Below are 14,180 nucleotides of genomic sequence, written 5' to 3' on the forward strand. Positions count from 1 at the left end.
CGCCCCCCTCAAGGCAGGGGTTGAACAAATGTATTATTTTACTGCCAGAAAATGAAATAAAAATGGAGATGTGAGTTTTCTTATTTCTCTATTAAGCAGTTTAAACATAGTTACATTATGTTCATGGTCAAATATCCAAGATCACACAGGGAAGAGTAAGTCTCCCACTTCCTCCTGGCTCCAGGTTTCCCTGAAGCACCCCCTGCTGTCAGTTTCTTGGGTGGTCTTCCAGGAATGTTCTACATGTACATAGGTATATAGAAGTCAGAGTGAGAGGGGTGAAGTGGGGCCGTGAAGTCCACGTAAGACACAGTTCCTGGAGAGTGAGCCCAAGAAGTCGCCGACGACTTTGGGCTGGAGATACGGCTTCGTTTTGATCCAGAGCTTTGCCGCATTGGTAGGCGGCCGTTGCCATGACGGCCCAAGGGAGCCTGGTGGCTAACCGAGGCCGGCGCTTCAAGTGGGCGATTGAGCTGAGCGGACCTGGAGGAGGCAGCAGGGGCCGAAGTGACCGGGGCGGTGGCCAGGGAGACTCGCTGTACCCAGTTGGTTACTTGGACAAGCAAGTGCCTGATACCAGCGTTCAAGAGACAGACCGGATCCTAGTGGAGAAGCGCTGCTGGGACATTGCCTTGGGTCCCCTGAAACAGATTCCTATGAACCTCTTCATCATGTACATGGCAGGCAATACTATCTCCATCTTCCCTACTATGATGGTGTATATGATGGCTTGGCGACCCATTCAGGCACTAATGGCCATTTCAGCCACTTTCAAGATGCTAGAAAGTTCAAGCCAGAAGTTTCTTCAGGGTTTGGTGTATCTCATTGGGAACCTTATGGGTTTGGCATTGGCTGTTTATAAGTGCCAGTCAATGGGACTGTTGCCTACACATGCATCAGATTGGTTAGCCTTCATTGAACCCCCTGAGAGGATGGAGTTCAGTGGAGGAGGACTGCTTTTGTGAACTTAAGAAAGAAGCACCTGGTACCTATATATCTGGATTCTTTATGCCCAGTGGCTCCTTCTCAGCTTATTAACCCTTAACATTATCTCCTGCTGAAAAGAACCAAAAGCTCTTTTCTCCATGGTGAAAGACTATGTATCACTACAAACACAAAAAACTATACCACAACTCTTGACTGAAAATAAGGTAGAAAACTTTATTTATGTTTCCAGTATAGAGCAAAACAACAAATAAAACCATGACTATGTAAACAAAAGAATGGTTGCTGCTAAATCAAGAACCACAGCAGCATTTCTTTTTAATAAATTAAATGCTTGAGAACAATAAAAAAAAAAAAAAAAAGACACAGTTCCTGCACCTGAGAAACTCACAGCTTTCTTGGGAAGGTAAATCAGTGCCAACCTGTTAGCTGGTACCACGGAGCAGGATGTGGGAAGCTGTATGGTCCTCACTCAAGGCCACTCAGAGCCAGGATTCAATTCCAAGCCTGGGATGATTCCTTGAGCCATCACTACCCATAAGTAAAGAGGATGCCACCCAGAAGTAGAATGAAGACACACTTCCTGGTCTCAATCCTTATGAACAGCTTGAACACACATATTTTAATCTTTGTTTTGTAGAGTTCCAGCTCTTGAGCTTTTAAAGCTGGGATAGAGCTGAGTCTGGAGTTGGAAACCAGGGCAGTACAGGACAATAAACTTAACCACGCATCATGCTTTTTTGCTTGAACTATAGTTACAAGTCATTACAGAAAAAACAAAAATACTCCATTAAACGGAAGCACTGTGATGAAACTCAAGCTCCGAGAACAGGAACCATGCAGAAATGTGACATCTTTTGGTCAGCATCTCCATTTAAACCATCTGACAAACGAGGAAACCCATGGAGGGAAAGTGACTTGCCTAAGGTCACCAGGTTAGTTTAAACAAAATGAAAACTAGAGCGGGTGGTTCTGACTGGGTTGAGTGCACTTTCCATAGCATGGCCTCCACTGACACAAAAGAACAACATGAGTACATTAATATCCTTCCCTGAGATGCATTCTGGGTCCTTTCTCTTACTTCAGGTGGGAACTGATGAGACAGGCTTGGAAGGTTAGGTCAGGGACTCAACTACTATGTAATTGTCAAGGTTCCTAGCTGGAATCCATTGACGTGGAATAATTAGATTAAGCAGAAAATGTCTCAAAACTCTAGTGGACCATTCACAGAACCATCCAATGCTTGAGAACTAGGCTCAAAGCTACACAGTCAGAAACGTCACCCCAAATGGAAATTCCGTGTGTGTGCCATGCCCCCGCTGTGCCAGGAATCCAGATCTGCTATGCTCTCCCCCACTGAGAGTGGGCGTTCTCTGGGGTCCCTGCTCATCCCAGGCCATGCCAGCTCCCCATCAAAGCCTGGCACAGGCCCCTCTGATTGGCGAGCCTGAGCCACATGCCCAGGATCATGTTGCAAAGGGGAGGCTGAAAAAAGAGAAAATCTAGCATTTCTAGTTTCTCTAGTGGGAGGTAGGTGATTCCTTTTAATAAAACCATGCAGTGGAGAGTCCTCCAAACATACAATGCAGTAGACAAAGGTTCTATCCCCTGGGTTGGGAAGATTCCTAGAGAAGGAAATGGCAACCCACTCCAGTATTCTTGCCTGATGATTTTCATGAACAGAGGAGCCTGATAGGCTACAGTCCATGGGGTTGTATAGAGTCCTGTGGGTGACCAAAAAAAGGAGAGAGGGGGGAGGGAGAAATGTCCTTCAGCTATTGGAGCTGGAACACAAGGAAGATGGGCCAGTTCCTGGAAACGGGGCTGGGGAGAGAAGAGCCCTCAGCAGGGACAGGGGACATGTGGGTCTAGCTGAAAAGTGCAATTTGACTTTGTGATATAGAAACGTGATGTGAGAGGCATAACTCCACCGTCCATACTGCCCCGGGACAAGAGCTGCCAAATGCAGATCACATGCTTGGGGAAACTGCAAACACAGGAAGAGAAATTGAGCAATCCCAAGGAGAAATGAAATCAGAATATGTTCCGGGAGGAAGGGAAGATTCATTTCTCCCTACCTTGGTTGAGAGATCACTTGAGAGGGAAGGAGGCGGAAGAGGATAACGCATGTTAAGCACTCACTCTCCTTGAACGCCAAGCAGACAGGCACTGGACTGTAGTTGACATATCTCTTGTAATATGGAGAAAAGAATCACCCTGGAAGAAGAAAAGGAAATGGCACAGTCTTGATAAGCTGGGCCGCGGCGGCGGTTGGGATCTGGAAAGACTCCTTTCCACTTGTCACACCCTTCTGGCTTCTTTCCCCCTCTCGCAAACCTCTCTTGGGAGGAGGAGGTGGGTTGGCAGGCTGGAGAGGGCTGCCTAAGCCCTGCCTCCTGCTTTCCTTCCGGCCAGCTGGCCAGCTGCAAGTACAACTTTAAAGCAGCCAGTCCAGCAGCGAGGCTTGGGGCCTTCAGCACGTCTTCAGGCCAAGCAGCTGTGGGGAGGGGTGTCTAATTCTGGAGATGCTATTACGAAGTTGGTCACTGCCTAGTTCTATATCTATGCGTTGTTCGTGCCTTCTACATCTACATCACTAAAGCAAGACACATTAACTTTACACTTGGTCAGTTCTCTGAAATTCAGCTTACACAGAGTCACAAAAATTCACTGATGGTATTAAAAGGAGTCTTTAAATTTGTTTCTCATCACTGGGCCACACTACCAGCAAAGCACTTCAATTTTCAAAATATAAATTTCTAATTGCCTTCCAAGTGGTACAATTATAGCTCATTTTTTCTGTATATCTGTACCAATATTTTTGGTACCAATATTGTTCAGTTGCTCATTCATGTCCGACTCTCTGTGACCTCACGGACACCAGGCTTCCCTGTCCTTCACTATCTCCCAGAGTTTGCTCAAACTCATGTCCACTGAATCGGTGATGACATCCAACCATCTCATCCTCTGTCGTGCCAGTATAGAACATTAAAATAATTTGGTAAAGGGCAACATTAAAAATAGGCTGCAATTTTTGTAAGCCAAGGCACCAGACCCTGCAGGCTGACTAATCTAAGACCAATTCCCAGCTCCCATCTCCTTGGCCTCTTCCACCATATCGTCTGGGTGGGGAAATACGCTCTTTTCCAGACTTTCTTGAAGCTAAGAGTGCTACATGACAGAGTTCTGGCCAATAAAGCAGAAGCTGAAGAATTCTGAGAGTTTCTGGGAAAACTTTTGTTTCCTTAATAAATGGAACCAAAGCTGCTAGTGTTACCTCCATTCACCCTCATTCCTGCCTTGAATGAGGCCATGATGCTTAAAACTGTAGTGACCATCCTGGGGGTAGGAGGTGGTACATAGGTCCCAAAGCTAGCTTCTTAAAGAGGGTGAATTAGAAAGATAGAAACTGCTTGGGGCCCAGTGGAACCAATACCAGCATCATCTCCAGACTTCTTATAGTGCCAGGAAACAAACTCATTTCTTTGAACACAATAAATCAGGTTTTAGGGACTTCTCTGGTTGTCCAGTGGTGAACTCTCTGTGTTTCCACCGAAGGGGGGCATGGGTTCCATCCCTGGTCAGGGAACTAAAATCCCTCATGCTGTGAGGAATCGCCCAAAAATTAAAAATAAAATAAATAAATCAGGTTTTAGGTTATGGGTAGCTTAAAGCATTTCTGCCTGATGCTGTCTACTTTGGCACTTCTTCATTTTTGAATGTAGTAGAAGAGCTGTCAAAAAGTGGAAATGGCCGAGGTCTTTCTCAAATCCTAAGAGCCCCTGGCGTGGGTGTCTTGGTTACATGGACTTTTCCATTCTCCAGGATGCTTCCTGTTCCTAGGCAGTAAGAGGAATCCTGGTTACATCTCAAATGTATTTACTTTTCTGCCTCATCCTGGGCAACTCCATTTCCTAGTTCTGAGCCCCATTCCTGGTTTTAGTGCCAGGATGGAGCTCCCCAAGTATGCCCTTGCTCCCCATCTCCCCTTCATCTGCTCCTTCAGGCCTGCTCAGGGCCCCTGGACTTGATAGCTTTAACTGGACCATGGGCTGCCAAGGAACCTCTATAAAATGACAGGCCAGCACAAGGAAGCCCTGCTTCCTAGGATGTTTTGCTTGTGTGAAACAGCAAAATAAAATATTTACACAGTTCAATTGGTAATTTATATATATTATTTTGTATCTTTTATTAACATTTTCTTTTAGAAACAGTTGCCTTTGGGAAGATCCATTCTACTGACTATGGAAAGAAACATAAAAAGTAACTTTTGAAACATTTCAAGCACTTGGTCTCCCACGTGTGGGCTCATTGCACTTGTGCGATCTCAATTCCCCAACCAGGGATCGAACCTGTGCCCCTATGTTGGAAATGCAGAGTCTTAGCCACTGGATTGCCAAGGAAGTCCCCACTCATTTCATTGAAAACTCTTTTTACGCTTTTGCTGGAGACCAAATTACTATGATGCTAAAAGAAGTTTAACATTCAATCAGTATGCCCTGTGAATGGTACAGTGTTCCTGGGTATGCTCATCTTCCTGGGCTTAGTATAGAGGGCATTGCTTATCTACACAGAAGTCATATTACCATACTTACCAGGTACTTTCCCAATCAAGAAACAGTCTTTATGGTTGGCGAAAAAAAAGCACATTTACATGCTCGGTTAAATAAATATCTGTCTAATTAGATAAGACACCAAAAAACCTAACACTCCAGGTCAATACCAAATGCCAGACAAACCTAATTAGATTGCAGTTGCCATGTAAATGCATTTGAACTTAATGTTCAATTGTTGATCTTTTCAGGACATTACTGCTCCTCTTCAGGACTTCCCCAACTGGAGCCCATACTGGCAGCATCCGGTTGACACTGGTGAGGGAGTGAATCCTGCCCACAGGTGTGTTTTGTTGAGGCTGTACTGTGTTTTAGGAAATTTGAGATATATCCAATTAAGTAGAATTGATGGATTACAAGAGATTTTATCTTCTTACAGAGACACAACTAAAGTATTACTAGAAGAATAAAAACAAAAACAAAAGTCTTATGGGACTTCCCTGGTGGTCCAAGGGTTAAGAATCTGCCTTGCAATGCAGGGGACGTGGATTTGATCCTGGATCAGGGAATTAAGATCCCACACGCCTCAGAGAAACTAAGCCTGTGGGTCACAAGTAGAGAGGCCATGTGTGTGTGTGTGTGTGTGTGTGTGTGTGTGTGTGTGTGTGTGAAGTTGCTTGCTGTGTCCAACTCTTTGTGACCCTATGGACTATAGCCTGCCTGTGGGGCTCCTCTGTCCATGAGATTCTCAAGGCAAGAATACTGGAGTGGGTTGCTGTGCCCTCCTTCAGGGGATCTTCCAGACCCAGGGATCAAACCTGAGTCTCTCATGTCTTCTGCAGTGGCAGTGGAGAAGGAAATGGCAACCCACTCCAGTATTCTTGCCCGGAGAATCCTGTGTACAGAGGAGCCTGGTGGGCCGCTGTCCATAGGGTCGCACAGAGTTGGACATGACTGAAGTGACTTAGCATGCATGCAAGCATTGGAGAAGGAAATGGCAATCCACTCCAGTATTCTTGCCTGGAGAATCCTGTGGACAGAGGAGCCTGGTGGGCCGCTGTCCATAGGGTCGCAGAGAGTTGGACATGACTGAAGTGACTTAGCATGCATGCATGCATTGGAGAAGGAAATGGCAATCCACTCCAGTATTCTTGCCTAGAGAATCCTGTGGACAGAGGAGCCTGGTGGGCTGCCGTCTATGGGGTTGCAGAGTCAGACACGACTGAAGCGACTTAACAGGCGGGTTCTTTATCACTAACACTACCTGGGCCACGCACTGCAGCAAAAGATCCCAAGGGCGGCAACTGAGACCCAGTGCAGCCAAATAAATAAATGGAGATAAATACATCATGATGATCATTCCGTATAAGTATTTAATCCATGCTTACTTCTTTTTAGCTTCTCTATAGTGTCCCACTGTATGAATAAAGCATAATTAATTAAACCAGTCCACTATTGTGGGATGGATAGCTGGCTGGAATTTTTTTTTTAAGAGTAGAATCTGGCTCACATACTTCTAGTCATACAACTTTATACAAGTTACCTAACCTCTCTGAACTTGAGTCCCATTGTTTGTAAAACAGGAATAAAAAAAAGATCCCTCCTTCACCCCTCACAAGATCATTGAAAGAATTAGAGATCAGTAGGTAAAGCAAGTGGGACTTCCCTCATAGCACAGTTGGTAAAGGAATCTGCCTGCAACGCAGGAGACCTGGGTTCAATTCCTGGGTTGTAAAGATCCCCTGGAGAAGGAAATGGCAATCCACTCCAGTAGTCTTGCCAGGAGAATCCTATGGACAGAAGAGCCTGGCAGGCTACAGTCCATGGGGACTCAAGGTTTGGACACGACTTAGGTAAAGCAAATAGCACAGTCTTCAGCAGGCCGTGCTGGGTCATGTTTGTTCCCCTCCGTTTCACCATAATGCCTCTCCAGAATCTGTCCCTGCCCTGGGGAAGGGCTTTCCTATCTCCACTCCCACACTGGCATCTGGCTTCCCCTCCTGGCTCAGAAACAGGCAGCTTTGACCAGAAGCAAGGACTCCAGCGTGCTCTCCAGGGGAGCCTGTGCAGGGGCTCTCGGACTGCTTCTCACGCCCTCGTGTTGTCACACATTCTCCACAGGGCCAGCCCGGGCTGTTTGCCTTCCCTGACACTGACCTAGTTGGCAAGGACTGCAGAGAAAAGTCAGGCCCCAGGCCTGGCACACCCGAGGGATGTTACCACAGAGCAAACACGAGTTTGCTGGCTGGGTGGATTCCAGTCAACAGGGAGATAAACAGATTAAAGGCAAACAGGAGAGAAATCCCTGCCGTGGAAGCAAGGTGAAGGCTCTCTGCTGCCTCTGTTTGGGGTTGGTCTCCCATCTATCTAATAATTAAAACAGCTTTACTGACATATAGTTAATATACCATGCAATCCACCCATTTACAGTGTACTGCTCAATGGTTTTCACTATATTCAAGAATTGTAGGGAATTCCCCGGTAGTCCAGTGGTTAGGACTTCATGCTTTCACTGCTAAGGACCTGGGCTCAATTCCTGGTCAGGGAATTAAGATCCCACAAGCTGCAAAACATAGCCAAGATAAAAGAATCGTGCAACTCTTGCAATAGTTTTAGATTACTATCATCATCCTAAAAAGAAACACCATGCCCATCAGCAGTCACTACCTCTTCTTCCTAGGCTGTCTTCATGAATTAGCCTATTCTGAACATTTCATATAAATGGAATCCTATAATATGCAGTTGTATGATGTCTTCAAGGTTCACCTATATTGTAGCATGAATCACTACTTTATCGTAGGTGGCCCTGCAACAAAAGAAGCCACCACAACAAGACCTTGCACCATACCAAAGACCCAGAGCGGCCAGAAATTAACAAAACTAAACAAAACAAAAACAAGGGGTATCGGTGAGAAGGGAGATCGGGAATTATGGTAGCTTCGTGGAGGAGATGATGTTTAAGTTGATCTTGAAGAATAAGTGTGAGCCTGTCAGGTCATAGAAGAAGAGTTAATAGTATGTACAAGATCATAGAGGCATAACAGAGCAGAGTGGCCTCCTCCCATGCCTTTAGAATGAATGGCTTTTGGAGGCAAATCCATGATTTCCTATAAGGGCATCTGATTCTGGCCCACCTTTAGGTTCAGAGTGGATGAACTGAGCAAAAGGACAGGGCTAGGGAAGAGAGTTCACCCCCAAAGCAGGATGGGGCTGTCTAAGAGTTCAGTCTTATTCCTTAGTTCTGAAGATCCACACTGGACTGGATCCAGCCCATACATAAACCTTTAGATGGAGCATCATTCTACCTCCTGTCAAAAAGTCAGGGAGGGGGACTGTAACAGCAAAGAGGTGTGGCTATGGCACCAAAAAGGGGATTAGTGAGGGTGGGAGGGAGGGAACTCAGAAGAACCACAGGGTTTGTTCTACACTTCTGTTTGTCCTTCCATCTTACCTAGTGTCTTTAGACTTGTAACAAGTAACTAAATCAGTGACATCAAAGCTTAACTCTTGGTGTAAAACAGGTACTCCCCTTCAGTCCTAAGTGCCAAAACACATCCCATTGCCCCCAGACCTTTGTCCTCTATAAGCTAATAGGCGGCCAATCACAGTTTTCCTAGAAGTTCCAGGCAAATTGCCAGTTGTTCATGAATTTAGACCCTGCTGCCCATTTCTGAATTCGACCTGCTGCCCCAGGTGTGTGTTGCAATGTTAGAATCTGGTGTGTTGGTCAAGAAGCTTTCTGATGTAAGTCACTGAAAGATCAACTCAAAATGGCTTAAATAATAATGAAAAGTATATTCACAGAACAAGGATTTTGGAGGCCAGGTGGTGTCAGAATCGGTGAACTTAACAGCAAAACTGGGTCGTCAAGGACCTCAGCTGTTGCCACTCATCTTCAGTGCACTGGCCTCTCCCCCTTCAATGTCATAGGTCAGCTCCCCTCATGGTCCTAATACGGCTGCTGCAGCCCCATGCTTCACACTACAGACATCATGACTAGAGTTAGGAAAAAGCTAATTCTTGCCATTCACCTCTCTTCAGAAGCAAAGCAAAAGTGAAGTCACTCAGTCGTGTCCAACTCCTTGTGACCCCATGGACTGTAGCCCACAGGCTCCTCCATCCATGGAATTTTCTAGGTTAAGAGTACTGGAGTGGGTTGCCATTTTCTTCTCCAGGGGATCTTCCCGACCCAGGGATCGAACCCGAGTCTCCCGCATTGCGGGCAGACGCTTTACCATGTGAGCCACCAGGCAATCCCCTCAGTTGCAAAGAACTTCCCCAAAGTCCCCAGCAGGCTTCCTCTCATGTCTTCATGCCTGGAATGGCTTCACATGCCCTTGGCTGTCACATCTTCATGCCTGGAATGGCTTCACGTGCCCTTGGCTGTCAATGACAGGCAAAGGGAATAGATAACTATGATTTGCTTAGATTCTGAACAATCAGGACTCCGCCTTTGGGGCTTGAGAGGAAGCCAGCCTTCCCTGAAGCTCCCACCACCTGATACCTAATTAAAGCTGAGGTCTGCTGGGTAAGCAACTATCAATACTTGGCGCACACAGGTAGAGCTCTGGTGGGGACTGCACATGCTTTATAGGCTTTTTGAGGAGGCCAGACCTTCCCATGGGGATTTTTTAATTTTGATTTTTTTGGCTGCACTGGGTCTTAACTGTGGCATGCAGGATCCTTTTATTCGTGGTATGGAGGATCTAGTTCCCTGACCGTGGGTCAAACCTGGGCTGCCTGTGTTGGGAGTTCAGAGTCTTAGCCACTGGACAACCAAAGAAGTCCCACCTTCACATTGATGTTTATCTGCATAAAGTAAATCTGTTTTACTACTGTGAGTTCTATTTGGTTCTTTTTCAATAGCCCTTGCTCTTTACTCAGAGTTTTAAGTGTCCCTTTTATTTCTTGAATGACCCAGCTCCGATTGTGTCAATATCAGTTGTTTTTGCAAGTCTGATTCTGCATTTGTATCCTGTAAGCTTATGATTCTGATGCCTTGTTTCCTTATGTGTTTATTGATCTTCTCAATTTTCTTCTAATTTATCTGCAGAAATTCTTTGAGTCCAAAGATTAAAGTGGGTGCTTTTGTTTTCTTTCTTTCTTTCCTTTTTTTTTTTTTTTTTTGGTCACATCATTGGTGGGATCTCAATTCCTTGGTGAGGGATTGAACCCAGGCCACCACACCAAAAGCCTGGAATCCTAGCCTCTAGGCCACTAGGAAATCCCAAATGTGGATTCTTTCAGAAAGAATCTGTATTTGTTTCTTCAGGCTCTGGAGAACACTGTCTGCCAAGGACAACTGAACATCCTCAGCTTGAGGTTTTGAAGTTCAGGCTGCAATCTTGTGTGAGAACCAGCTTGGGTTTAAGATTTCTTGTGCATGCATGCATGCTAAGTTGCTTCAGCTGTGTCTGATTCTTTGAAACTCTATGGACTGTAAAACTGTCAGGCTCTTCTGCTCATGGGATTTTCCAGGCAAGAATACAGGAGTGGGTTGCCATTCCCTCATCCAGCGCATCTTTCTGACCCTGGGATCAAACCCATGTCCCTTGCATTGGCAGGCAGGTTCTCTGGACAGAGGAACCTGGCAGTCTACAGTCCATGGGGTGGCAAATGTGGGGCTGCTGGGGCTGGCAGGCGGCCCGGACCTGGGTTTCAGTTTCCCCTGAAATGGTGGGATTCCCTGCCCCCATCAGGTAACCTGGAGCCAGCCAATCAACATGTGCCTAGCAAGAAAAAGGGAACCTATCAGGGGAAAGCTGAAAAGCCCGCGAACGCCCAAGTTTGAAAAAAGCCCATGAAGGTTTGGGCCAGTAAGATTACTTTGCAAACATGTAACCAATCCACTTAAGCCAGCTACCAACTGCTTATGCACACCTTATAAATTGGGTAACAGCTTGAGCTCAGCGCTCTCTGACCCTGTACCACTGCGTTGGACGCGTGGCGGGAGCCCTGACTCGGGTCAGCAATAAACTTCCCTTTTTTTGCGAGTTGCATTGTCTTGGAAGCCTTCTCTCTTCCCGCTCAGGGATTCGGACATCGGGCATAACAAAGAGTCAGACATGACTGAGGGACCCACACCTTTACCACTAGTGCCACCTGGGAAGCCCTAAGAGTTCTCAGGGATAGGGTTAAGGGAAGGAGCTCCTCACTATTCTCCATGCCAAGATTTAACACAGGCTATTTGCCTGTAGACTGCTGGGGGTGTGGTGGCATTTTTAATGCATCTTACCTTGATGGTATGGACCTTTGGGATCTTGTATTTGTGAGGGACTCTCCTATTAAAATCCTCACATTCTGCAGACCCCAGAGCCTCTTGGCAAGCCCTCAGGGTCCAAGCTGCCTTCAATGCTCTTCTTTGCTTCTAGCCTGAGGATTTCTAACTTTCTGACGGCTCACAGATATATTCAAGATGATATTGTTACTATTTCATTGTGATAATTAGCTGTTCTCAGTGGGAGAATTAGTAGTTAGCTAGTCTGCCATTTTACCAGACATACAAGCCATTTTTCTAATTCTAAACTCAAATTCATCAGCTAACAAAAACTATGAAAGAAAGATTAAAGATGAAGTAGCCCTTTGTGGGGGGAGGGGAGACAACTTGCTGGGAGCCAGCACACGAGATCCCACCCATGACAAGGTCATGAGGAGAAGGCCTGACAAGCAAGGCAGATCAGGACTTCAGGGATTTCGAAAAGCTGCCCCGGAGCCCACCTTAAAGATGATCTCTGTCTTTCTGATGCTTGCTATATTAGAACACTCCCTAATTTCTGTGACACGGGTAGAAGGCCTTCCCCGATTTCTCTCCAAACAGAATCAACCTAGAACTTTAGTTAATATGTCCGCCTGACGGTGGTATCCTATAAGATTATCCAGGATGAAAGGAGTGTTTCCATTTAGACCCCTTTGCTGGCATTCTAGCCTGCTTGGCAAATGCGTACTAATGCACATGACTGCTCACAACACCTTAATCATGAACAGCATAAAGAACCTGATCACACTGAAGGCCCTAATAGGCACAGAGCCCTTCGGGGGGTGAGGAAGCCCTATTAGAGAACACAAAAATATTATTCTAAAAGTGGTTAGAGTTAAAGATTTAGAAAAATAAGAGTTTAGAATTGTTCATCTTAACCAGGAATGCTAAACAGGGGCTGCCTCACCGGAGCTGCAGAGTCTTTGTGTGGTAAGCCTTTAAGATAAATTTAACTGATAACTTCTGCAAAAGGACTGACCTTTGTGTTCATTAAAGAATAGATTACGGAAAACAGCTTTGCTTTCACCTAGGTCACAAAATGTCAAGGGGCCCCAAGGCCAGAAGATAATGTATAAGACTCTCACAAAGAAGTTGCAGAAAACACCCTGGTTTCATGAGGATAAGCTGATGTAATATTAAACTATCTTCCCCTTAAAAATGTACTAACTTAGAATATAAAAGCCACGGTAAAAAAATAAAGATTTGCCAGACTTTACTCTCTCCTTTTCTCGCCGACGCCATTCATCCTGAGGGTACCCCTGGATCCTGCTGAGGCTGGACCCCAGCAACAACTTGTGTTAAATTTATATTTTTCACAGACAGTTGGTCTATGTGGTACAGTACTCAAATGGTACCATAGGACCTGTAGTCTATTTGGCCAGTAAAGTCTCCTTCCCTTACTCCCTTCATTTCCCTTCACTTCCAGAGATCCTCTCTACATATTTTGAAATTACACATATTCTTCCCTTACTTCATCCTCTTTTTTAAAATGGGAGGTTATTTTTCACCCAACAGTATATCTTGGAAATTGTTCCCAACTGCTACATAAAGAGACTTTCCATCCTTTTGTTGTTTTTTAATTTTATTTATTCGTGGCTGGGCTAGGTCTTCGCTGCTGGTTGGGCTTTCCTCTAGTTGGGGACAGCTGGGGCTACTCCCCAGTTTGGGTGCACAGGCTTCTCCTTGCAGAGGCTTTTCCTATTGCTGAGCACCAGCTCTAGGACATGTGGGTTTCAGTAGTTGTGGTGCGTGGGCTTAGTTGACCTGAGGCATGTGGAATACTCCAGGGACCAGGGATCAAACCTGTGTCCCCTGCATTGCAAGGCAGATTCTTAACCACTGGACCACCAGGGAAGTTTACTTTTTCATCCTTTTGTATGGCTTCATAATATTATATGATATGAATCGCATAACCTATTTAAGCAAGCCTCTATTTATGGACATTGAGGGTGTTTCCAGGCTTCTAAATAGTATGGCAATGAATAACCTGATGAGTCAATCATTTTATGCTCTATGAATATATCTGCAAGAAAAATTCATGAGGAGGAATTGCTGGGTCAAAGTGAAGGTGCACTGGTAATTTTGCTAGAGATTACTATATCACTTTCCATAGAGGCTGTTAACAATTTGTAACCTACATTGTGTGCTATTAAACACCGTGGTCTTTGTCAAGCTGACAGATTAAACACTGAAATAGGTATCCATTCCCTTCTCTAGGGGCTCTTCCTAACTCAGGGATTGAATCTGGGTCTCCTGCATCGCAGGCAGATTCTTTACCCCCTGAGCCACCAGGGAAGCACCAATGAAACACAACATCTGATAAACAAGAAACAAACCTCTTGGCATCCTGGGAAAGTAACTAGTAGGCAAGGTGCCCGAGAAAATACTGTGATCCATGTTGACACAGAAAGCAAGCCCACCAAGTC

At 45.5% G+C, this 14,180-nt stretch overlaps 1 pseudogene; it reads left to right on the forward strand.

The window, feature by feature from the left end:
• The first annotated feature begins 321 nt into the window (after positions 1–321).
• On the forward strand, positions 322–1,224 carry LOC139039019 (ER membrane protein complex subunit 4 pseudogene; annotated as a pseudogene).
• Positions 1,225–14,180: the final 12,956 nt, after the last annotated feature.

This window comes from Odocoileus virginianus, chromosome 17 (genome assembly GCF_023699985.2).
Source record: "Odocoileus virginianus isolate 20LAN1187 ecotype Illinois chromosome 17, Ovbor_1.2, whole genome shotgun sequence".
NCBI classification, from domain to species: Eukaryota; Metazoa; Chordata; class Mammalia; order Artiodactyla; family Cervidae; genus Odocoileus; species Odocoileus virginianus.